The sequence below is a fragment of the Balaenoptera acutorostrata genome, chromosome 6 (assembly GCF_949987535.1).
Source record: "Balaenoptera acutorostrata chromosome 6, mBalAcu1.1, whole genome shotgun sequence".
In the NCBI taxonomy this organism is placed as follows: domain Eukaryota; kingdom Metazoa; phylum Chordata; class Mammalia; order Artiodactyla; family Balaenopteridae; genus Balaenoptera; species Balaenoptera acutorostrata.
In genome coordinates this window covers 43,394,702-43,421,270 of record NC_080069.1, presented here as the reverse complement: position 1 = coordinate 43,421,270, position 26,569 = coordinate 43,394,702, and the positions used below count along the sequence as shown (strand labels likewise).

Below are 26,569 nucleotides of genomic sequence, written 5' to 3'. Positions count from 1 at the left end.
GCAGGCAGAGGACATGGGTGGGGGTCTTTTCTGGTAAGGCCTCATAGGGTCGTGCTCCCTTACAATTTGTAAATGGGGACAGTGAGGCCCAGAAAGAGTAGGACTTTGTACCAAGTCAATGACCCAAGACCAGAAGCCAGACATCCTGATTTCCAAGTGGGTCTCCTTGGTAAGCCTTTGTGCTTCCCTTCGAGATTCAAGTGTCTCGGACTCCCACCTGGGCCCCTTCTCCAACCCTTACGCATTACCCTCTCAGTGACCCCCACCTTTCGTCCCTCCCCTAGGGTGTGCCGGGTTCACTGGTTCCAACAGCGACGCTCTGAATCCTAGCAGATGTTCCGCCCTTGTGGAGATTAGTCACGTCACCGTTGACTCCTCCCATTGGCTCGAGGGATGGAGCGCGGCGCTATGACGTCAGACGCCCAAAGGGGAGGAGCGGTGAGGGGAAGGAGGAGGGAAGTGGGGCTTCAACATGGCGGCTGTGGCACTGGCGGTGGCTACGGTGACGGCCTGGCCTGGGGAGGGCAGAGTTGGAGGTGGTGGTCTTCGCTCTCCCTAGGGGCCGTCAGGAGCTCAGCGGGGACCGAGCCTGGGAGGCCGGCCGGCGGCAGCACCTTTCGGCTTCTGGGACAGCGGCGGCAGCGTTCAGGTGAGGGGGCCTCCCGCTGGGGGAGGGGGTGATGGGCGGAGTTGGGGGAGGGAGCAGGTACCGGGAGACGGATGGGGGAGGGATAGGGAGGAAGCTGGAGGCTGAGTGGAATGAGAGGAGCGGCAGCTCAGGGGGTGTGAAGGCGAAGGGGCCAGAGAGGGGTGACTTGGGGAGGATTCTGGGAGAAGGGTCGGAGTGAGGGGACCAGAGTTGAAGGGGGCGGAGGGCAGATGGGATGCGGGAAAATAAATGAGTTCGGATTAAGGGGACTAATACTCTACTGGAAAATAGGTGCAGTAGACATCTATCTGGCTGGAGCGAGAGCTCGGTGGGAATTAGAGGATGTTGGGGAGAGGGACCCAGGTTTTAGTAAAGGTTAGTGATGGGGAAGACTTGAGGGTGAGTTGGGGACAGGAGATACAGATTTAGTTTTCCCTGAGGCGATGAGGTTAGAGGGAAAGGGAGGAGACCAGATCCGGGGCGAGTGATCTTTGGGGATATATTTGGCCTTGCCTGGTCTTCTCCAGGCATGTTAATCTTGCTTCTTTTGTTTGTTTCTTGGGTGGAGACTTATCTGTACAGTCCCCCTGGGCTTCAGAAACAGCCCCTAATCTTTCTTGTGGATCATTAATTTATAGTTCATTTATTTGATCTCTGTCAGCGATCTCTGACCTTTGTGTTGTCGCCACATGTTTTTGTTTCCAGACAGTTTCTTAAAAGTGTGGCTAGGCATAAAAATACATTTTATATTAAACCGAAATAAAATTTTGAGAGTTTTTAGACACCATGGAGTATTGCAAAACCAGATTTGGTAATTTAGTTATCTATTAAATAGCTTCTGTTCTAACTCCACTTACTAGGGCTTCTTTCGTTCCTCAGTTCTAATTATTAGAATTTGAGAATTTGGATAGATATGATGGATGTTTCTCTTTAGAATTTTGTCAGATTTGATGATGTGAAAAACGGGGCACTTAGTCTTTAGTGATAGACAGCTCTTTCTAGTTAATGTCCCAAACTAGTTAAACTGAAAGTTTCTGGATTATTTTGTAGCAAAGAATGTAAAATTTCTGAAGTCTAAAAGAATTACATTGTCTGCATTAACCTACTTTTTAAAGTGGGATTTTATAAATTTTTGTTTCTAATCCATCCTATTCATTCTTTGTTACTTATTTATTCAACGTTTATTGACTGCCAAGTGTGTGGCATTAATAAGTCATTATAATTATGGAAATGGAAAAATTAATATTTCTCTAGTGAGAATATCACTGCACAGCCTCATTGGAAGAAAAAGTGTTTTCAGAAGTGAAGACTAAGGAAGGCTTATAAAATTATGTAAATATAAGAACTTACTGAATTTTTCTTTTGTTTAGTATTTGACTCATTATTTCATCATGACCTACTTTATGTATATCTGAAAGATTTTATTTTTCTTTTTGATTTTGAAGAAGACAGTAACAGTATCCTAATATAATATTAGGTCTGTGGACAATTCTCATCAGTAGTTTTTAGTTCCCATTTCTTAGGCTGGCAAACATCACTTTATCTTGGGTGACTTTTCTTTGATGTCTTGACTGTGGTAAGGTATTTAAAATGCGGATTCCTGTAGTTTAATTCAGTGACTAAAATTCTCTCTGAATTTTTTTAGCATTATGTATCTTCATTACCTCAGAGTGTAGTTGTCAGTATTACACATTTTTCCTGTTATTTAATTATATTGTTGAATGTTTTGAGGTTTTTTTATATGTAGATTATTTTAAGTGTAAACATTTTCCCCACAGAGCAACCAAAACCAAAACCAGATCATCAGTTTATCATTAATCAGGTAATTTTCTTCAGACAGTCTTTCTCAAGAAAGGCAAAAGGTAGCATACAGTACCTTAAATTAGGTATTAAATAAGCTTCTTCTTGGAGTCAAGAAAACCTTGAGTTGAAGCTTAGAAATCAACTGGATTTAGTTTCCCACATAGCATGGGAATCCTTGCATCTGTATCACGAAGATAAGTGAAAATCTATCCTCTTTTCCAGAATCTAATTCCTTATAGGAAGGAGCCTTTCAGTCAGAGAAAGATGTAAGCAGGGTGTTGCTCTTCTAACCTGTAGCACACAATTTCTTGTAATATTGGAAAATAATTTGAATGTAAGAATAATATTTTCCTATGAATTGAGAATTATAATTTCAGATTTAAAAAATTTTAGGTGAGGGCAGCTAGATTTACTAAGGGATATGTGCTAAAATTGGGTCTATATTAATGAGCTAGGCATTGTTAAACACTTTACATAATCTCACTTAATCCTTACAATTTGTTTAGGTAAGCAGGTTGTGAGAGGCATGCTTTTTAGGTGTTGAGGAAACTGAAGATTAGAAAAGTTGAGTAACTTAACCAAGGTTACTAAATTTGTCCAATTTCAATGCCTTTACTGCATCTGTTACATCATTTTGCCATTCGGTTCCTATCAAGTAAATTTAAAGTATAAGCATGAGTTTTAAAGTAATACCATTTTAAACTACTTGTTCTCACTGAAATAGTAGTGTAACTGGAATGATAAATAGTTCATTACAATTTTAGTCACTTAAGATATCATCAGTATTCTAGGAGGAAGTAAATACCTGAATATTTTGTACTTAACAAAATAAACTGGATAAACTGGATAAGGGACTAGAAGTTTTTATACTTGTATTGCTGAGTCAGGTTGGACCTGCTTCAGCAAGGGCCAAAATTTGTATTTGGCAGCAATCCTCATGTGTTCTCAGAATTTTGGATTGGTCATTGTCAGTTGCTTAATGCTTACCAAACACTTCCAGTGTTTGAGTCACTGAATTGGCTCATGGTAATTGTGAATCTTGTAGTTTACTGAGTCAAGAGCCAGCAGTGTGTGTGTTTTGGTTGTTTCACTTCCTCCCCAACACTTAATATTGTCAGAGTTTTAAATTTTTTTCTAATCTCTTGGGTTTGAAATAGTATCTACTGCGTTTTTATTACCATTTCCCAAAGTTGAGCATCTTTTTTGTATGTTCATTGGCCATTTGTGCTTCTGTGATGTGTATATTCAAGTTCTCTGCTTATTTTTGAGTTTTCTCTTTTTCTGATTGATTTTTAAGAGTTCTTTATTTATTTTGTGTACTAATTATTTGTTAGTTGATGGTTTGCAAATATCCTCTCCCAATTTGTGACTTGTCTTATCTCTTCATAGTCTTTTGATGAGAAAAGTTCATAATTTTAATGAACTGAACTGTTCAGTCTTTTATGCTTTTTATATCATATTTAGGAAATCCTCTTCTACTAGGCATGCTATTTTAACAAATACAAGAGTATACGTGTCTGTCACGTGGCATCTAATCTGACATTTAGTACCAATATTTGCTTGATTAGAAAGGCCAACTTCTCAAGAGTTGTGTTTGTATTGTCTTTGGAGTTACAGGGTCAGACGTTTTTTTTTAAAATAAATTTATTTATTTATTTATTTATTTTTTGCTGCATTGGGTCTTCGTTGCTGCGCGTAGTTGTGGCGAGCAGGGACTACTCTTTGTTGCAGGTGCGTGGGCTTCTCATTGTGGTTGCTTCTCTTGTTGCAGAGTACGGGCCTTAGGCGCGTGGGCTCAGTAGTTGTGGCGCACGGGCCTAGTTACTCCACAGCACGTGGGATCTTCCCGGACCAGGGATCGAACCTGTGTCCCCTGCATTGGCAGGTGGATTCTTAACCACTGTGCTGCCAGGGAAGTCCTGGGCCAGAGGGTTTTAAAAGCAGCTTGAGTTGTGCTTTATACACAGGTTACATATATTTCCCCAAACTGAGAAACTAACAGATTTGTGAATGATGTATGCATTTTACAAAATGTTAATAATGTGGTATGACGGTGAGAGAGTTTTCTTGTGTGGACAATTCATGAGTCACTCATTCTGAGCAGTTAGGATTTCTACTAAAATATGTTCAGAAAGATTTTTTGATATCTAGTCCTGTCTAGTGTGGGCTTTATCAAGAATAATTGTGGTTTGTGAGAGAGCTGATGTGGAAACATTTTGGAAGAGTTTTTTTGTTTTTATTTTCAAGTAATACAATATTATATAATTAGGATAAAATTAGGTAGAATGTAATTACATTAAGTAAAAAGGAGGAATATGTAAATTTTCATAGTTAAGCAACAACTTTGGACTTCCGTGGTGGTGCAGTGGTTAAGAGTCTGCCTGCCAATGCAGGGGCCACAGGTTCAAGCCCTGGTCCGGGAAGATCCCACAGGCCGCAGAACAACTAAGCCTGTGAGCCACAACTACTGAGCCTGCGCTCTAGAGCCCGTGAGCCACAACTGCTGAGCCCACGTACCACAACTACTGAAGCCCGCATGCCTAGAGCCCGTGCTCTGCAACAAGAGAAGCCATGCGATGAGAAGCTCGTGCACCGCAACAAAGAGTAGCCCCCTCTCGCCACAACTAGAGAAAGCCCACAAGCAGCAACGACGACCCAAAGCAGCCAAAAATAAATAAAATAAATAAATTAATTTAAAAAACCCAAAAAAACAAAACAAAACAACAACTTGTTCCTGTGTGTGTGGGGGGGGGTTGGTTTTTTTTTGTGGGGGGGTGAGTATCGTATGTTTATGGTATTTAAATTATGTTAGATACATTTAAAAGAATGAAGTACTCTTCTTAGTATTGGAGAAACTACATCTGTTTAAAGTTATGATGGGGAATTCTCTAGTGGTCCAGTGGTTAGGACTCCGAGCTTTCACTGCCAAGGGAGCGGGTTCAACCCCTGGTCAGGGAACTAAGATCCTGCAAACCACGTCGTGTGGCCAAAAAAAGAAAAAAATTGTGATGAACATTGCAAATTGACTAGAACATATGTGAGGGAGGATATAGTTTTTCTGTTTTGTTTTTTAAACTCCCTGCCCAGTTCTTTGGACTGTGTGGCTCCTATCCACCATTAAACCCTTATCTCTTAGGTTATTTTTATAAAAATCTTGAGCGATTTGATTTACTCTGTCGTGTATTAAAGCCTCTAAAAACTTTTTTCTTTTTTTCATGAGAAGGCTATGGAGTACTATGAAGGTTGGGAACTGTTCTTCTAAGCAGTTGGATGTTCTGATCCTGGCAAAGATCATGTTGAAATATAGAACATCCACCAGACTTTAATTATACTGCAAATACTGTATAGTGATATACAGTACACCCTTGATATTTGTGAAAGATATGTCCCTAGAGTTTTGAGAATCCTTGCATAAATGCCATACTTTAGAATGTCCCTCATAGCTTATAGAAGAGTATAATGGAAAATTTTTAGTTACCATCAGATTTGATGGGTAAATAGAAGAGAACAACAAAGTTAGAGATTTTGATGCTAAACTCAGTCTTCACCTACCTTTAACTCCCAATCTTTTGCTGTTTGTCACTGCTGGTTGGCCTATCCCCAGCCTCTTTTAATAACCCTTTGAAGACTCAAGGTCAGACTGGCTTTGCTTGTCTTGTGCTGCATCTCATCATCATGGTCTTAGTCCCAGGCAGGGTTCATATCCTCATTTCTTCCTTCGTTAGTAAGAATGGAATCTTCCTAATCCTGACATCTTCCTATAGTTTGGGAGTGTTAATATTTCCTTCTAGAGTTCAGTGGCGAAGGATATGGGCAGTAACTTCCCTATTTCCTCCTTCAGGCAGATTATACCTTATACCACACCATGTATGATAAATGACTCCTTTCTGTGGGTGGAATTCAAAGTCAAATGTCAGCTAGATTACAAATTATTATATGGAGTGGAATTTAGGGGTAGCTTGTGAATTCTCAAAAAATTTTCTTCCATCAAAGGTTACTCTATTTCCAAGTGATAATAACAATAGGAAATCAACCAACCAACCTACCACAAATTTTGTTCTGAAATACTTTAAAATTACTGAAGGTCTTGAATTGTTTATATCCTGTCCCATCCATTTTCTAAAACAGGAAATTCTAGCTAGTTCTTGTAATTTAATAGGGAATCTAACTTTATCCTTGTAGTAGATAGTTTTTACGATAATATTTCACTTAGCTAGCTTATTCAGAGACCTCGGTGTTTTATATAAGCAGATTTTGAAGATAATGGAACATTTCTTCTTTGAGAGCCCATGTTAAACAAAATTATTGGTAGATTATTAAATGAGAATCTTTTATAACTATACCTTTTATAATGCAGTCAGTAATAATGTATGGCTTACTCCATAATAATGTAGGTCTTACTCCAAATGTCTCTAGGAAGCTATGCTTTTTGAGTTGTTGGGTCTCTGTTTTAAAAAAAAAAATGTTTTTGGTCTGTATGTATTACTGGCAGTAAAATTTAGTGAAAGAGTGTACATATTAGGGTAACTGAGGCTTATTTTATTTAGTATTGTAAGAAATTATATTTAGGCACAGTTGTAGTTTGAGACGTTCTTGATCTGTCCAATACGATAGCCACATAGTGCAGATATAAAACATTTTTATCATTATGGAAAGTTCTTTTGGACAGCACTGTTCTCGACAAATGCTTGTCAAATTTTATTGTGCGTGTAGATCACCTGGAGATCGTGGTAAAATGTAGATTCTGATTCAGTAGTTCTGGGTGGGCTTGCGATTGTGTATTTTTAACAAGCTCCCAGGTTATGTTGATGGCCCAAGGACCATACTTTGAATAGTAATTTTTTTTTAATGAGATTTTTTAAAAAAATTAATTAATTAATTTATGGCTGTGTTGGGTCTTCGTTTCTGTGCGAGGGCTTTCTCTAGTTGCGGCAAGTGGGGGCCACTCTTCATCGCGGTGCGCGGGCCTCTCACTATCGCGGCCTCTCTTGTTGCGGAGCACAGGCTCCAGACGCGCAGGCTCAGCATTTGTGGCTCACGGACCTAGTTGCTTCGCGGCATGTGGGATTTTCCCAGACCAGGGCTCGAACCCGTGTCCCCTGCATTGGCAGGCAGATTCTCAACCACTGCGCCACCAGGGAAGCCCTGAATAGTAATTTTTTTAAAAAAATTTATTTATTTTTGGGCTGCGTTGGGTCTTGTTGCTGTGCGTGGGCTTTCTCTAGTTGCAGCAAGTGGGGGCTACATTTTGCTGTGGGGCGTGGGGTTCTTATTGTGGTGGCTTCTCCTTGTTGTGGAGAACGGGCTCTAGGTGTGTGGACTTAAGTAGTTGTGGTGTGCGGGATCAGTAGTGTGGCTCGCAGGCTTAGAAGCTCTGCGGCATGTGGCATCTTCCCAGACAAGGGCTCGAATCTGTGTCCCCTGCATTGGCAGACAGATTCGTAACCACTGAGCCACCAGGGAAGTCCCTCAGTAGTAAAGTTTTGAATTTACTATAACATGAGGTTGATTTGGGACCTTTTTATGAGATATTTTCTTAATATATTATAAGCTTTTTAATTAACGTCTTTTGCCAGGAGAGATTATATTGTAATGGACAGAACTCTGGACAGTGAGTTGAAAGATCTAAAGTTCTAGTTCTGGTTTCCCATTTAAAACTAACCATCTCTTTCAGACTTGAACTTTTTAGTTTGTGGAATGGGAATACCTGCTTATATCTCCTAGCATGTGAGGTTCATGTAAGATGATGTATGTGATGGTCTTTTCAAAAGTACCTAAGACTTTAACATATAGTTTTGAAAATTATAAAGTTTTTAGCATATACTTTGTTAGAAGCATAATACTTTTCCACTGTTAGCTAACATTCTTATTTTTCAAAAGCTAATATACTGCATTTTATCCGGGAATCTCAGTAACTTTTATTTATTTTTTTATGCTTAATGTTTGTCTTTTTCCATTAGAATTAATTTTAATGAGGGATTTTGTCCTGTTATATAGCTGCCACTTAGAGAAGTACCAAGCAATAATTGTAGGTACACTTTAAACAGATGTTGAGTGAACGAGGCATGAAGCCTGAGAAATTGCCTATTGCTGTGACCAGGCAGGGATAGTTTTTCAGATGAACAAAATTTGATTGGGAACCAGCAAGGGGGAACAAAAAAGTAATTAGTTAGGGACTTTTCTGCTGGTGCAGTAGTTAAGAATCTGCCTGCAATGCAGGGGACCCAGGTTTGAGCCCTGGTCCAGGAAGATCCCACATGCTGTGGAGCAGCTAAGCCCATGCACCACAGCTACTGAGCCTGTGCTCTAAAGCCTGTAAGCCACAACTACTGAGCCTGCGTGCTACAACTACTGAGGCCCGCGCGCCTAGAGTCCATGCTCCACAACAAAGACAAGCCATCACAGTGAGAAGCCTGCGCACCGCAATGAGAAGCCTGAGCACCGCAAGGAAGAGTAGCCCCCACTCGCCACAACGAGAGAAAGCCCGTGCACAACAACGAAGACCCAATGCAGCCAAAAATAAATAAATTTAAAAAAAGAAAAAAGAAAAAAAGAATTCTCCCTTTCACCCAAAATGTGCACACACACACACACACACAAAATTAAAAAAAAAAAAAAAGTAATTATTTAGCTAGTTTTTCCATTGGGGGAAAAGAATAACAGCCAGATAACATCTCTCTTCACTATAGAATTCTATTTGCATAGTCCTGTGGGGTTTTTTTTATTATTATTATTTTTTGGCTGCGTTGGGTCTTCCTTGTTGCACGTGGGCTTTCTCTAGTTGCAGCGAGCGGGGGCTACTCTTCATTGCAGTTTGCAGGCTTCTCATTGCAGTGGCTTCTCTTGTTGTGGAGGAGGGGCTCTAGGCATGTGGGCTTCAGTAGTTGCAGCACGCAGGCTCAGTAGTTGTGGCTCGTGGGCTCTAGAGCGCAGGCTCAGTAGTTGTGGTGCACAGGCCTAGTTGCTCCGTGGCATGTGGGATCTTCCTGGACCAGGGATTGAACCCGTGTCCCCTGCATTGGCAAGTGGATTCTTAACCACTTGCTACCCGGGAAGTCCCAGCCTTTTTAAAATTATTATTATTATTATTATTTTTAACTTTTGGGTTTATTTATTTATTTATTTATGGCTGTGTTGGGTCTTCGTTTCTGTGTGAGGGCTTTCTCTAGTTGCGGCAAGTGGGGGCCACTCTTCATCGCGGTGCGCGGGCCTCACTATCGCGGCCTCTCTTGTTGCGGAGCACAGGCTCCAGATGCGCAGGCTCAGTAGTTGTGGCACACGGGCCTAGTTGCTCCACGGCATGTGGGATCCTCCCAGAGCAGGGCTCGAACCCGTGTCCCCTGCATTGGCAGGCAGACTCTCAACCACTGCGCCACCAGGGAAGCCCCTTAAATTACTATTTTTAATCTTTAACTTTTATAGAGGGTTTCCTATTTGATCTTCAGGGACTCACTTATAAGTCAATGTAAAAATGAATGGGTTTCTTATTATGGGTGACGGTCTCTTGGTACCAGCTTTCTTTATTCTTTAGAGTACGTACAAGCCATTGAAGTGTGGAACTACTCTTATTAAAATAAGATTTGGTTTAGGAAGGTGAGGAGGTTCCAGTAGACAGTGGTAACTATTGCTTGTGTTATCTTATTTTGTACTTATAATAACCCTTTTGATTTACTTTATATTAACATTTCTTATATTATTAATCTTTGCTTTTACTTATAAGAAGAATGTGTTTGTTGAGTTTTGTTATTAGAGATATATTACAACCCGTTTTGATAGATACTTGTAAAGCAACTAAGATTTGTTGAAAGGTCTGCCATGTGCTTTTTGTTTTCCTTTATTAGAAATCATTTCATAATAAAATATATGAAGTTATAAAATATAGAAGAAAAATTCTTTTGTATATGTATTGTATGTATCTTTAGCTTTAGAAGTAGAGCTCTTAAGACCATTGCCAATAATCTTATTATGTTAATTGCTACATGCGGTAATCTGAAGCAAATCTGTTAGTTGATAATTTTCAATGGATGAGGAGCCTTTGTTGATTTTGTTTCCTAGACTCTAACCACATAGATATCTTTTCTATAACATTTCCTATCCTAATTTCCCATTTTCTAAAAGGCTTGTATTCTATGCTTTTTCTTTTTTTGAACCCAGGCTGAATATTGGTCTTTGAACAGGGGGAGTAAATTCTTTCATATTAATTATGATTATAAATCTACTTAGTTTTATTCTTATTCTACGTTTTCTGTTTACCCTCCTTTTTTCTTGTTTTTTAAAATCTTTTTCTTCCTTTTGATGAATTTTCTATATTTGACTTCTTTGCTTTAGTTATTTGAAAGTTGCTCATCCTATTCCTTTTTTTATGTTGGTTGCTGTTAAAATTTTTATATGTAATTTTAAAATTTATTTATTTATTTGGCTGTTCCGGGTCTTAGTTGCTGCATGCAGAATCTTCGTTGTGGTGTACGGTATCTTTAGTTGTGTCTTGTGAACTCTGAGTTGTGGCATGTGGGATCTAGTTCCCTGATCAGGGATCGAACCTGGGTCCCCTGCATTGGGAGCGTGGAGTATTAGCCACTGGACACCAGGGAAGTCCAATATATGTAATTTTTATACATAAAATCCATATGTCCTGTATATGTAATCTCTACAATAAGACAAGTTTGTTTTACTTCCTCCTCCCTCCCAAATTTCTCCCATTTTCAGGTCATCTCAGATTTTAGTTCCAGATCACTTATTTACTTTTATGTCAGGAGTTGCCTTGGACTACGTTTATTTTACTGATTTATTTGCCCACTGCTTTTTCTGATGTTTTCCATTTCTCCTACTTTAGATTAACTTTATGCTTTGGTAGACTATATCTCTGAATTCTTTTTTCAGGGAGGAACCAATGAAGAGTGAGTTTTCAGTCTTTAGATGTTGAAATGTTTTCATTTTGCTCCCTTATTTGGATACTAGGGTTCTAATTCTACAACTATTCTTAATCAGATTTTTGAAGATAATTGCTCCATAATTTTATAGCCTCTGTTGTTGATAGTGAGTTCTTGAAGCTAGTCTTATTCTCTTTCCTTTGTATATAACCACTTTCTATCTGGAAGCTGTTTGTTGTTCAGACTTTTAAAAATCTGGTGATGATCTAAATTTTTATGATGTGTCTAGATTTCAGTTTTTACCAGTGCATTTTGCTTGGTACTCACCTCTTCTAGTTTCAAGACTGTGTTATTTATTTACTTAGCTCTTAGAGGTTTTATTTCTCTTTTTCCGTACTCTCAGTTCTCTCCTGAAAGTCCTGTTAGACCAATTTGAGAACTGCTTAAAACTATTGATCCTGAGCTTGAAACACTTTCACCATGGCATATTTTTTCCACCTTCTAAACTCGTCTGTATTTAGGGCTGGGTTTTTTTTTTTTTTTAAGGATTTTCTTATTTATTTATTTATTTATTTATTTATTTTTGGCTGTGTTGGGTCTTCGGTTCGTGCGAGGGCTTTCTCCAGTTGCGGCAAGCGGGGGCCACTCTTCATCGTGGTGCGGGGACCGCTCTTCATCGCGGTGCGCGGGCCTTTCTCTATCGCGGCCCCTCCCGTCACGGGGCACAGGCTCCAGACGCGCAGGCTCAGCAATTGTGGCTCACGGGCCCAGCTGCTCCGTGGCATGTGGGATCTTCCCAGACCAGGGCTCGAACCCGTGTCCCCTGCATTAGCAGGCAGATTCTCAACCACTGCGCCACCAGGGAAGCCCCTAGGGCTGGGTTTTTAAAAATAGCTTTATTAAGGTATAGTTCATATATCACAAAATTCAGTCGTTAAAAGTGTACATACAGTTCAGTGTTTTTTTAGTATTCACAGTGTGGTGGAACCACCACTACAGTCTGTTGAAAATGTTCCAGAGCATTTTCAGTACCCCAAAAAGAAACCTCATGTCCATTAGCATTCACTCCCTATTCCACTCTCCCCACAGCCCCTAGCAACCACTTATTTACTTTCTGTTTCTGGATTTGCATATTTTAGACATTTCACATAAATGGAAATATAATATGTAGTCTTTTGTGACTTGCTTATTTCATTTAGCATGTTTTCTGTGTTCAACCATGCCATATTTTTTTCCATAAATTTATTTTATTTATTTATTTATTTTTGGCTGCGTTGGGTCTTCGTTGCTGCACATGGGCTTTCTCTAGTTGCAGTGAGCGGGGGCTACTCTTTGTTGCGGTGCGCGGGCTTGCAGTGGCTTCTCGTTGCAGAGCATGGGCTCTAGGCGCGTGGGTTTCAGTAGTTGTGGCATGCGGGCTCAGTAGTTGTGGCTCGAGGGCTCTAGAGCGCAGGCTCAGTAGTTGTGGCACACAGGTTTAGTTGCTCCGCGGCATGTGGGATCTTCCCAGACCAGGGCTCGAACCTGTGTCCCCTGCATTGGCAGGCGGATTCTTAACTACTGCACCACCAGGGAAGCACCATGCCATTGTTTTTTATTGCCAAATAATATTCCATTGTATGGATATATTATGTTTTATTTATCCATTTGTCAGGTGATGGACAGTTGGGTTGTTTCCACTTTGTCTATGTGGATGTATGTTTTCATTTCTCTCAGGGATTACACTTAACATCTTAAATTTCGAACAGTCTAGTTTGAACTGATAACCGACTTAACTTCAATATCATACAAAGACTCTGATCCTGTATGGTTCTGTACTACCCCCTTTAAAGGTTGTTGTCACAAATTGCAACTTACGTGCAACATGGATGAACCTGGAGGGCATTAAGGTAAGTGAAATAAGCCAGGTATAGAAAGACAATAACATAGGTTTTTTTTCCGGTTGCGTTGGGTCTTCATTGCTGCGGGCGGGCTTTCTCTAGTTGCGGCGAGTGGTGGCTACTCTTCATTGAGGTGTGCTTGCTTCTCATTGCAGAGGCTTCTCTCATTGCTGAGCATGGGCTCTAGGCACGTGGGCTTCAGTAGTTGGAGCACGTGGGCTCAGTAGTTGTGGCACACGGGCTCTAGGGCACTCAGGCTTCAGTAGTTGTGGTGCTTGGGCTCTAGAGCACAGGCTTAGCAGTTGTGGCGCATGGGCTTAGTTGCTCCGCGGCATGTGGGATCTTCACAGACCAGGGCTCGAACCCGTGTTCTCTGCATTGGCAGGTGGATTCTTAACCACTGTGCCACCAGGGGAGTCCAGTAACATAGATTTATAATAATTTTTGTGCATTAAAAAAAACAATCCGTACTAAATAAAAAGGGGAGTTGGAAACCGAAAACAATACTGTTAGCCCATTTATTCTTTTTTTAATAAATTTATTTATTTACTTACTTATTTATTTATTTATTTATTTTTGGCTGTGTTGGGTCTTTGTTGCTGCGTGCAGGCTTTCTCTAGTTGCACGGAGTGGGGGCTACTCTTCGTCGTGGTGCACGGGCCTCTAATTGCAGTGGCTCCTCTTGTTGTGGAGCACAGGTTCTAGGTGCACAAGCTTCAGTAGTTGTGGCATGTGGGCTCAGTAGCTGTGGCCTGCAGTCTCAGTAGCTGTGGCCTGCAGGGTCTAGAGTGCAGGCTCAGTAGTTGTGCCTCACGGGCTTAGTTGCTCCATGGCATGTGGGATCTTCCCAGACCAGGGCTCGAACCTGTGTCCCCTGCATTGGCAGGCGGATTCTTAAATACTGTGCCACCAGGGAAGTCCTAGCCCATTTATTCTTAGCAGAGATCTTTATTTCTTCCTGAGGTTTTGAGTTACTGTGGTATTCTGCTATTTCAGCCTGAAGGACTTTTTTTTTTTTTAATTTTATTTATTTATTTTTATTTTTGGCTGCCTTGGGTCTTTGTTGCTGTGCGCGGGCTTTTCTCTAGTTGCGGCGAGCGGGGACTACTGTTCGTTGCGGTTCCCGGGCTTCTCATTGGGTGGCTTCTCTTCCTGCAGAGCACAGGCTCTAGGCGCGCGGGCTTCAGTAGTTGTGGCACTCAGGCTCAGTAGTTGTGGCTCATGGGCTCTAGAGCACAGGCTCAGTAGTTGTGGTGCATGGGCTTAGTTCCTCTGTGGCATGTGGGATCTGCCTGGACCAGGGCTCGAACCCGTGTCCCCTGCACTGGCAGGCGGATCCTTAACCACTGCGCCACCAGGGAAGTCCCACTGAAGGACTTTTAACAGTTCCTGTAGGCAACAAACTCTCTCAGGTTTATTTATCTGAGACTGTTTCAGTTTCTCCCTCATTTAAAAAAAAATATTTTTTTGGGTTGTGTCGGGGTCCTAGTTGCGGCATGTGGGATCTTTCATTGCAGTGCAAGGGCTCTTTGTTGCAATGTGTGGGGTTCTCTCTAGTTCTGGTGCACAGGCTCAGTAGTTGTGGCACGTGGGCTCTCTGGTTGTGGCACATGGGCTCTGGAGCACATGGGCTCTGTAGCTGTGGTGCAGGCTCCAGAACGTGTGGGCTCTGTAGTTGTGGTGTGCAGTCTCCAGAGCGTGAGGGCTCTGTAGTTGTGGCGGGCAGGCTTAGTTGCCCCGTGGCATGTGGGATCCTAGTTCCCTGACCAGGGATCGAACCTGTTCCCTTCATTGGAAGGTGGATTCTTAACCACTGGACCACCAGGGGAGTCCCCCTCCCTCATTTTTTGTTTTTTTAATTAATTTATTTTTGGTTGCGTTGGGTCTTCCTTGCTGTGCATGGGCTTTCTCTAGTTGTCGCGAGCGGGGGCTACTCTTCTTCGTGGTGTGCGGGCTTCTCATTGTGGTGGCTTCTCTTGTTGCGGAGCACGGCCTCTAGGCGCGCGGGCTTCAGTAGTTGTGGCATGCGGGCTCAGAAATTGTGGCTCATGGGCTCTAGAGCACAGGCTCAGTAGTTGTGGCGTACGGGCTTAGTTGCTCCGTAGCATGTGGGATCTTCCCGGACCAGGGCTTGAACCTGTGTCCCCTGCATTGGCAGGTGGATTCTTAACCACTGCGCCACCAGGGAAGTCCCCCTCCCTCATTTTTGAAGGACAGTTTTTGCCAGATACAGTATTCTTGGTTGACAGTTCTTTTTTCTTTTGGTAATTTAAATGTGTCATCCTACTGTCTTCTGTTCTCCATAGTTTCTGATTAGAAATTGGCTGTTAATCTGTTGAGGCTCCCTTGTAAATGATGAGTTGCTTCTCTTGCTTTTAATGATTCATTCTTTTTTTTCAACAGTTTGGTTATAATTTGTCTTGGTTTGAATCTCTTTGAGTTTATCCTACTTGGAGTTCATTGAGCTTCTTGGATTTATAGATTCATGTCTTTCATCAAATCTGGGAAGATTTTGGCCGTTATTTTTTAAAATAGTCTTTCTGCCTTTTCTCTTTTCTGGGACTCCTGTAATGTGGATGTTGATATGCTTAATGGCATCCCACAGGTCTTTTAGGCTCAGTTTGCTTTTCTTTATTCTTTCTTTGTAGACATTGCTCTATCTTCAAGTTTGCTGATTCTTCATTTTGCCTGCTCAGATCTGCTGTCGTACCCATCTAGTGAACTTTTTGTTTCAGTTAGGATATTTTTAGCTCCAGAATTAAAACTACCGAAGTATAGAAAGTTGAACATGAAAGCCTTCTTTTACCTTCTTCCAGAACTAACCATTGTTAACAGTTTGGTATGAATCCTTTCTGATTTTTGTGTACATACAAAAAGCCATGCAAATATATGTGCTTGTTGAGTTTTTTTTAAGCATTTTGTTTTGATACAATTTCATAATTGCTTGAAAGTAAGTTGGGGACTTCCCTGGTGGCGCAGTGGTTGAGAATCCGCCTGCCAGTGCAGGGGACATGGGTTCGATCCCTGGTCTGGGGAGATCCCACATGCTGCAGAGCAACCAAGCCTGTGCGTCACAACTGCTGAGCCCACGTGCCACAACTACTGAAGCCCGTGTGCCTAGAGCCCGTGCTCCATAACAAGAGAAGCCACCGCAATGAGAAGCCTGTGCACTGCAATGAAGAATAGCCCCCGTTTGCTGCAACTAGAGAAAGCCCGTGCACAGCAACGAAGACCTAACACAGCCAAAAATAAATAAGTTAACAAAAAAAAAAAAAAAAAAGAAAAGTAAGTTGAAGACATGGTTCCCTATTACTACTTTACAGTGCGTGCTTCCTAAAAATAAGAACATTCTCTCACATAGTCACATACTAATGATCAAAATCAGGAAATTAACTGTTATTGAATCACCCATTGTCCAGCAACATTCTTATAGCAAAAGAACATCCTGGATCATGCATTACATTTAGTGGTTTTGTATTTTTTAATTGCCTTTCATCTGATACAGTTTCTTAGTCTTTGTCTTATGACTTTGACATATTTGTAGAGTGCAGACCATTTATTTTATAGAATGTCTCTCAAGATGGGTTTGTTTGATATTTCTTGATGATTAGATTCAGGTTGTTTGATACTTCCTCATGATAGTTTCACTTTTGGCAGGAATACCACAGAATTGATGTGTTCTCAGTGTATCATATATGGAGGTGTCAGTTTGTTCCATTACTGGTAATGTTAATTTTGATCACTTGGTTAAGGTGGTGTCTGCCAAGATAAAGTTACTGTTTTCTCCACCATACTTAATAAAAAATATATTGTGGGGAGATACTCTGAGACTATGTACATATCCCGTTACCCTTGTGGAACTTGAACCCACTTGTTTTAGCATCTACTGATACTGATTCTTCAAATTATTGATATGATGGTTGCCAATTATGAGTTAGGTTTAATGCACAGTTTTAGAAAATTAAAATGTGATTATTCTGCAGCCTCTTTCATTTTACACTATAGCAGTAACATCTTTTTATTTCTTTATTTTAGAAAGTTCCAAACTTATAAATGTAGATCTAGCCATAACAGCTGTCAATCTGCCTTTCTTCCTCCCTTCCTCTTTTTCTTTCTTTCTTTTTAATAAATTTCAGGTGTACAACATAGTGATTCACAATTTTTAGAGGTTATACTCCATTTATAGTTATTATAACAATCTTATTTCATATACATGCCCTCTTCCCAGTTATTTTGGAGCAAATCCCAGGCATATCATTCCATCTGTAAATATATTCTTGTGTATCTCTGAAAGATAGGAATTATAAAAAAACTGTAATACCGTTGTCCTACCTTAAAATTTAACTTATTTAATATTATCAGATATCCAGTTAGTGTTCATATTTTCCCAATTGTTTTGACTTTTTTCCTCAGTGTGTTTGGATTGGGATCCAAATAAGATCTGTATGTTGTGATTGCTTTATTTATTTAAGTAATACTTTTTAAAATTTTAATTTAATTAAATTAATTAATTTATTTGGTTGCACCGGGTCTTAGTTGTGGCTCGCTGGCTCCTTAGTTGCAGCACATGGGCTCCTTAGTTTTGGCATACAAACTCTTAGTTGTGGCATGCATGTGGGATCTAGTTCCTTGACCAGGGATTGAACCTGGGCCCCGTGCATTGGGAGAGCAGAGTCTTAACCACTGCATCACCAGGGAAGTCCCTATGATTGCTATAGATTTATTGCTTATGCTCTTTTTTAACTTATAGATTCCCTCCTTTCTATTTTTCTTTTTTTTTTTCTTTGAAATTCTGTGTTGATGGAAACAATTTTTCCTGAAAAGTGTCTTACAGCTAGGAGTTTGCTGTTTAATTCAATTTACTACTATTTCAATTAGAATTTAGTGTCTATATATAAATATAAGTATACATATATACAAATATATGAGGTTTGTTTCTTATTTTCCTTTTTTTCTCCTTCCTTTGTCAAGTTTTGGTATCAGTATTATGCTAATCTCATATGATAACTTGGAAATTTGGCAACATTAATTCAATAGGTACTTACTAAGCACTATTTACAGACACTGTGCTTGGTGAAATGGTGAACAAAGCCAAAGTGGTTCTTGTACTCATAGTGCGTAAAGCCTAGTGGGGAAAGCTAGGCAATAAATAAACCCTGTATAAAACTACAAACTGCAAAGCTGTGTTTGTCTGTTTCCATTTTATGTGTTGGAATAATTTAAGTAAAATAGGAATAATTTGTTGCTTAAAGATTTGCTAGAACTTTAAATAAAATCATCTATTCTGATGCTTATATTTACATAAAATTATTTTATTTGCCTGTGAAATTACTTAACAACCCTTACCTTCTCCCCTCAGATCCTTGATATTCTGTGAAGTTGTGCCATTTTTATATTGTTTGTTCCCTGGTATTGCACAGTGTTCCCCTGGGGGTATGAGTTCTCAAGTTTGGTGAGCAAGGCTCTGTTACTTCTTTGTTTCTATGGGAAAAAAATCATTCAGATTTCACAAGACTGAAACAGTCAGAATGATGCAATCCACTGAATGTGAAGACTGTTGAAAGGACAGAAAAATTATGTTTTTGATTACTTCTCTCAGATCAGATTAATAGCCTCTGGTATGATAATTAGCTTCTTTGTATTTTAAATTGACCAATTATTTTGTATTGGCTTCTAGTAGAGTGAAATTGTTTTATTAGTGTCAAATAGTAAGCGTTTTCTTCTCCTTCAACATGGGTGTGGACTATGTATACCTACTGAGTCATAGATTCAACAAGTAATTACATGTGTTTATGTGCCCTCATAACTAAGAATATGAAGTCTTGTGATATCTTGCTTATATATATTACTATAAAAACGATTGAAGTACGTAGTTATAAAAGAATGTGTCTAGATCCTTAAAGGTTTTGCAAAGATTGTCAGAGGTAATTTACTCCAGGCCTCTCTTTTTACCGAAGAAGCCCTGAATTTTTTTTTTTCTTCTTCTTCTTTCTTTGAAAGGTTTTGACTGGCTCTAAACCATACCAAATTGATGAAAGAACTGAGACTAGAACCTAAGTTTTTAACTGTCCAGAGTGCTCTTTTCTCTCTTGTATTCTGCCATAAGTTGTGATGTGGTTTTTGAAAGAGTTGGGGAGGAGATGATATTTTTGGTTCAGCAATTTCTTGAAATTATTTTTTCCCAGTTAATGTTTATTCATAGTTTAAAAAATTAAGTTGGATAGGTTTATGGCTGTATTTCCTCTTGGGACATTGTGCTCTTACTTGCTGAACTCTAAATTACATTAAAGGGAATGTTAAGTGAATTTTAGTGAATTGGTTAAGATATTGACTTGAAATTTTTAATTGGCTAATGCTTTATGTCATGACTCCCAATTCTAGCTTTTAGCTAGTCAGTACTTTCCTGTTCTTACATTATGTTAGCCTCACAGACCTCACCATTTCATACTATTTATTGGTAACTACAGGAAATCATTGTTTAACTTTTTTAAGGGCATTGTTTTGTCTAATTTCATTCCCAAGTTACGTATTAGTTAGCTATATAAAATTATCATATTTTCAGAAAGTTTGAGAGGGCAAGAAGACATGAAAAGGCCACCTCTGCTAAAGACTAGACACTGTGCTTGGAGGATTAAGAGGAGCCCAGAGTCCAGGAAGATCCTTGTTTGGATTTTTCTTGACCCATTTTGGAATTAACTAGAATTCTTAACTGCAGTTCTGATAAAATCACATTGGGTCAGTAACTTGCCTTGACAATACTATATTATCTTTTTTATGTACTACTTGTTGCTTTTTAAATTTTAGTGAGCTGATATTTAACTATAACCAGTTTTTATTAAACTGTGAAATGAACTTTGCATTGAGTCACTATTTGCTTTTCTTAAAGCCTTTAGTATACTACATGGTTAGTAGCTTTGGTAAAAACCTCATTTGCAAGAGAAATTAGCGAGAAACCTTGTACAGTACAACAATTTGGCTTTAAAAATAACGTTTTGTTTTCAAAGTTTTTCATGAGGCAAGCATTTTGTTGAATTTTAAGTCTCAGAAAGTTGTTTTTGCCCACTAGCTTTCTGTATAGAGTGAAATAGGTTTTATGTATTTGGGCAGTTGTGCACTGTTACTGCACTTTTGTTTGTTTGGAATTTATTTTGGTATGGAAATGTGAGGTGAGCATCCAACTTTACTTTTTTCTAGGTGGCTACTCAGCTGTCTCATCACTTCACAGATTTTAAATGGCACTTTATTTATTTTTAAAAAAATATTTATTTATTTATTTATTTATTTGGTTGCTCCAGGTCTTACTTGCGGCACACAGAATCTAGTTCCTTGACCAGGGATCGAACCTGGGCCCCCTGCACTGGGACCGTGGAGTCTTAACTGCTAGACCACCAGGGAAGTCCCTTAAATGGCACTTTAAATGTCTACATTTGGGGTATTTTTAGGGATTTCTACTCTGTTCCATTGATCTGTTTATGTGCCAGTACAGCACAGCTTTAAGTGTTGTATTTTGTAATAAGTATTTTAATATCTGATAGGCTATTCTCCCTTTATTATTTTCTTTGGAATTTTCTTGGCTATTGTTAATTGTTATTTCCATTGACCTTCAGAGTCAGCTTGTCTAGTTAAAAAAATGAAAACAGAAGACTCCAGTTTTCATTTGCATCATGCCAAATTAATATAGCAACTTAGGAAGAATTGATCTTAATGATGTTGTGTGCCCTAGCCAAGATTATCATATATTTTTCTGGAATTGTATAAGTCTTCTTTTGTGTCTCAGTAGCTTTAGTTGTCTTCCGTTACATCTTAGTTTATTCCTACTTCTTATCTCCTGTGGTATATCATGCTTCCTTTATACTTCTTATCTGGTCATTGTATATATGAAGGATATTTGTTTCAGAATATTAATTTGTAATTAATTAAACACCTTTTTGTATTATATTTGTAATAGTTTTTCAGTTTTTGGGCTTCCTTGGGAAAGTGTATCTTCTGACTTTTTATACTTTTTACTTCTTTCATCTGATGTTAAATAAAGCAATTGTGATAATGGACATCTTTGTCTTGTTCCTGTGCTTAGTGGAATCTTTGTAGTTTCCCCATTAGTCAGCATTCTCTGGCTTTGGTATTGAGAGGGATGATTTTTGTTATTGTTTTAACCTTATGTTAAGGACATGGCTATATGATTTTTCTTCTTAGATCTATTAATATATGGTGAATTATATCAACAGATTCCTAATATTGAACTATCCTGTATTCATGGAATAAATCCCACTTGGACATGATGTATTCCTATAATGTACTACTAAATTTGTGTTTTTTATTTTGAAGATTTTTAAATCTGTATTTATACATGATATTTTTCTGTAGTTTTTTTCTTTTATGGTGTCATATTCTTACTTTAAAAAAATTAGAAACCTTCCTTCTTATGTTTTAGAACCATGAAAATCTCATTGGACTAAGGTTTCTTTTGGGTGGCAAGGGCTCTTTGATAATTTTTTTCTCTTTCCTCTTTGGTTATAGGTCTGGTTAACATTTCTGCCTCTTCTATGGTCAGTTTTGATAGTATTTTTCTAGAAGATAATCCATTTTATCCAGGTTCTCAAATGTATTTGACAGAAGGGGAACAAAGCAATGACTTGGGATTATTTGAATTTCCTCTATCATTTTGTATACATATCCACCCACCTCCCTTTTAAAATTAAGTTAGCTGGATGGTTATAATTTTCCAAAGAACCAACTCTTGGGTTTATTTATTAGTTGATCTGTTTTTCTGATTTTTAATTGATTATTTTCTGCTTATATTTTTGCTGTTTCCATTCTTGTGTTTTCTGTGGGTGTGGTTATTTATACCCTAAGTGCTCATGCTGTGAATTTTCCTCTGAGACTGCTGTGTGCTATAGATTTTCCTGAGTACTGCTTTAGCTGCATGTTGTAGGTTCTCAAGTGCAGTATTTTCATTGTCGTTATCTTTTGCATTTTATTTTTGGTTCCCTCTTTTTTTTTTTTGGCCATGCCACGCGGCTTGTGGGATCCTAGTTCCCTAACCAGGGATCGAACCTGGGTCCCCAGAGGTGGAAGCGCGGAGTCCTAACCACTTGACTGCCAGGGAATTCCCTTTTGGTTCCTGCTTTGATCCATGAGTTCTGTAAGAGACAGTTTAGTAATTCAGGTAGTAGGACTTTTTTGTTTTCTGATGTAATTAAATTATAATTTTTTGCCTTTTGACTATTGGTTGTGCTACTGTTGATTTTTGAAATTCATTGGAATTTTCTTTGTGGCCTAATAATTACTCAGTTTTTTGTAAAGTGTTCTGTCGGTACTTAAAAAGGTATATTCTGCTCTTCATCATGGATTGCATTCTTTATCATCAGTAAAGTAGAACACCTATTACACTTCCATGAAGTCTGTTACCTAGAACCATTTGTGTGTTTTCAGGTATTCTTAGTGGTCTAGAAACCTCCGATTTATTCTTTTTTCTGTCTCTGAGATTACGACCTTTTACTAGTTACATACTATGTTGTTTCTTTTTTGGTTTTGTTTTGCTTTGTTTTAACATGAAAACATCACTTCCTTTATTTTGGGTTCCCAAAGTCAAAAGTAAGATTAGAACTAATATTCAGTCTATCACAGATATTTACTATGCTCAGTGCAATAATGCACTAACAGTTAAAAAAAAAAACCACTGCAATATTGTACATCTTTTCTGTGTTTTACATCATTTTTCCTACAGCTACTGAAAATTCCAGCGTCAGTTTGAAACACAACCTACATGACAGGCTATAAATTGTTAATAGTTCTGCTTCTTTGGAAAAGCACTATTGTGGCATTTGCTCATTTTAGCAGACAGCACAAGGGGAAAAAAATAAGAAAAAATAGTTCTCTTACCAGTGTCTGGGGTTTGTTTTCCCTCTGTTGCTCACTATATTTTTTTCCCCTTAATTACAAAGTATGTGTATGTATGTCAGTTGCTGGATATGTTCTCAATATAGGAAAGTTGGAAAGCAAATAGCATAAAAAGAAAAAACCAAAAGCCTCACCTGTAAACCCATCACCCAGATATAACCACCATTGTAAGACTATGTCTTATCCTTATTTGTTTCCGTATTCACATAGATATACTTCCCTCTTTTCCAAAATGGCAGGGTGTTTAACATATGGTTGCCAGCTTTTTATTTTGCCAGTAAAGACATCTTTATTTTATTTATTTATAAAATAAATTTGTTTTATTTATTTATTTTTGGCTGCGTTGGGTCTTCGTTGCTGCGTGTGGGCTTTCTCTAGTTGCGGCAAGCGGGCTTCTCATTGCAGTGGCTTCTCTTGTTGCAAAGCACGGGCTCTAGGAGCGCAGGCTTCAGTAGTTGTGGCACATGGGCTCAGTAGTTGTGGCTTGCGGGCTTATTTGCTCTGTGGCATGTGGGATCTTCCCAGACCAGGGATCGAACCCTTGTCTCTTGCATTGGCAGGCAGATTCTTAACCACTGCACCACCAGGGATGTCCCTAAAGACATCTTTAAGACGTTACTGTGTAAATGATATCACTTAACCTGAATACTGAGTATTTAATTTGGAAACATGAATATTTTTCCTTCATTTTATTATACCATTATAGATTTATGGTATGTTTAGAGTTGGCTGATTATTCAGTCTACTACCCTTATCTTACCCATGAAGAAACTGAGGCTCCAAAATGTCTCTTGAGACCTGAGAGAGAAGAAAGCTTTTTGTTAATGAGTATAGTCTAGTCTAGTATTGACATTTTAATGGCATCTACATGTGTGATTTTTTTTTTTCTTTTTCTTTGGCCGTGCCACAGGGCTTGTGGGGCCTTGGCTCCCCAACCAGGGATTGAACCTGCGCCCTTGGCAGTGAAAGCTCGGAGTCCCAACCTCTGGACTATGCCAGGGAATTCCCTACACGTGTGATTTTTTTCATATATATGTTGTATGGGTGTTAACTTGGTTTTCAGACTTGAAATTTGATGATTTCCAAAGCCATCTTTCTCTGTAAATTGGAGAATTTCCAGGATTAATTTGCATCTTGGGAAATTCCTGATTACAGCTCACATTGTTGTGTGTGATTGGGATAGCTTACTGAGTTGTTAAATTGCTGTTTTGTATTGGGAAGATGTTTGTAGTGTGTAATTTAATGATGATATGAGAAAGGGAAGAAAGAAAATTAGAACATTAATATTAAATTGCCCTTGGGCTTTCTCTTCTCCTTACGAAGCTGCCTGGGCCTTGCTAATATGTTTTCATTCTCCTGGTCTCCTACCCTTACTTCCTTTCCCCTACCCTCCTCACCTTTCCCTTTTTTCATTCCTTACTCTATCTCTTCTGCCTCTTGCATTCTAACTCCTTCTCTCCCTGCAGTTCTATCCTTGTTACCTATTTCCCCATCTCTCTTTGTTCTTAGATGTCTTTAATCAGTGATTCAAAATTTTAAGTTTTCCGGTTTTCTTCCTGTAGTGTTTGAACTAAAGTGGCACTGAACCAGCAAAATAAAACATTGCTTTTAATTCTTGGTTGCTTCAGGGAGTTCTGTACTTTATTAGTGTAAAGTTTATGAATTAAAAATGTGTGTTATTGTTAGTTCTACTTTCTACTTTTCCTTTAATAGAAGCATTTATATTTATTTTAGCGGAAATTTATGATTGCTTAAGAATTTTTTTCTCGTGAGCATTTGTAATTTTACATTTGGGGCAAATACATTGTTTTCAGTCTTGTTTTGGGTACATTTGTTACTTAGTAAAAGCAACTTGTAAAAACATTTTAAAACTTATACTTATTTCCCATCATTTATATGCTTTTAATGAACACTCTTCATGCCATCACAACCTATTTTCTGAATTTTCCGTAATTTAATAATTTTCATGATTGAACATTTAGATTATAGGAAAGTATTATAAAATAAGTATTTATAATTACATATAGGAAGTTTATGTGGAAGCTCAAACACACACACACACACACACAGACACACACACACACAATCACTTGATTTTGCTCAGATGTTCCAGGAAAAAAACGTTGACCCTAAGTAGCTATTAAAATGCTTTTGATACTTCAGAGGTAGTGAAGTGTTACTGCATAGCAGACATTAGAAAAATCTTTAAGTGACCAAATATGGATGGATTTCTCATATTCTTATGGTTTATGGAAAATATAATAGGAGTTGCGTTCAGTGAACTATTTTAATATTTAAAGAAAACCCCTAGATAATCTACATTTTATCAGCTCTATTGAGGCATAATTTTAAAGAATTTTCACCTGTTTTTTAGTAATAAGGGGGACTGTGTTTTAATTTTCATTTATTAGTCTTTTTTTTAGTAATCTTTTATTTATTTATTTATTTTTATATTTATTTTTGGCTGTGTTGGGTCTTTGTTTCTGTACAAGGGCTTTCTCTAGTTGTGGCAAGCGGGGGCCACTCTTCATCGCAGTGCGTGGGCCTCTTCACTATCGCAGCCTCTATTGTTGCGGAGCACAGGCTCCAGATGCGCAGGCTCAGTAGTTGTGGCTCACGGGCCTAGTTGCTCCGCGGCATGTGGGATCTTCCCAGACCAGGGCTCGAACCTGTGTCCCCTGCATTAGGAGGCAGATTCTCAACCACTGCGCCACCAGGGAAGCCCTATTAGTCTTTCTTTAAGAGAAATTTTGCTTTGTTGCTGATAATATGCATGTTTTTTTTTAAATTTAATTTAATTTAATTATTTATTTTTGGTTGTGTTGGGTCTTCGTTGCTACACGCGGGCTTTCTCTAGTTGAGGTGAGTGGGGGCTACTCTTCGCTGTGGTGCGCATGCTTCTCATTGTGGTGGCTTCTCTTGTTGTGGAGCATGGGCTCTAGATGTGCAGGCTTCAGTAGTTGTGGCGTACGGGCTTAGTTGCTCCTCAGCATGTGGGACCTTCCCGGACCAGGGATCGAACCCGCGTCCCCTGCATTGGTAGGCGGATTCTTAACCACTGTGCCACCAGGGAAGTCCCAATATGCATGTTTTAATGGGGTAGGGTGTAGTTATTGATTTGCATTTCCCTGACTAGTGAAAAATGTGTTAAACATCTCATGTGCTTCTTAGTCATTTGTGTATCTTCTTTGGAGAATTGACTATTCAGATTCTTTTGCCAACTTTCTAATTGGATGTCTTTTATTATTGAATTGTAGAGTTATTTATATATTCTAGATACAAGTCCCTTATCAGATAGATGATTTGCAAATATTTTCTCCCTTTCTGTGGGTTTTCTTTGGTTGAAGCTTTTTTTAAAAACCCATTAAAAATTCATTTAAATTTGATTGATATATATACACTAATATGTATAAAATGAATAATTAATAAGAACCTGCTATATAAAAAAATAAAATAAAATTCAAAAC

The 26,569-nt window shown here is 38.8% G+C and overlaps 1 protein-coding gene across 2 annotated transcripts in view; it reads left to right on the top strand.

Moving 5' to 3' along the window:
• Positions 1 to 509: 509 nt before the first annotated feature.
• UBAP1 (ubiquitin associated protein 1) overlaps positions 510 to 26,569 on the top strand; it is a 53,684-nt gene continuing 27,624 nt past the window's right edge. For both annotated transcript variants that reach the window (XM_007176880.3, XM_007176879.3), the window contains exon 1: positions 510 to 649. The gene's annotated coding sequence lies outside the window, so the exon portion shown is untranslated. The remainder of the gene's footprint in view (positions 650 to 26,569) is intronic.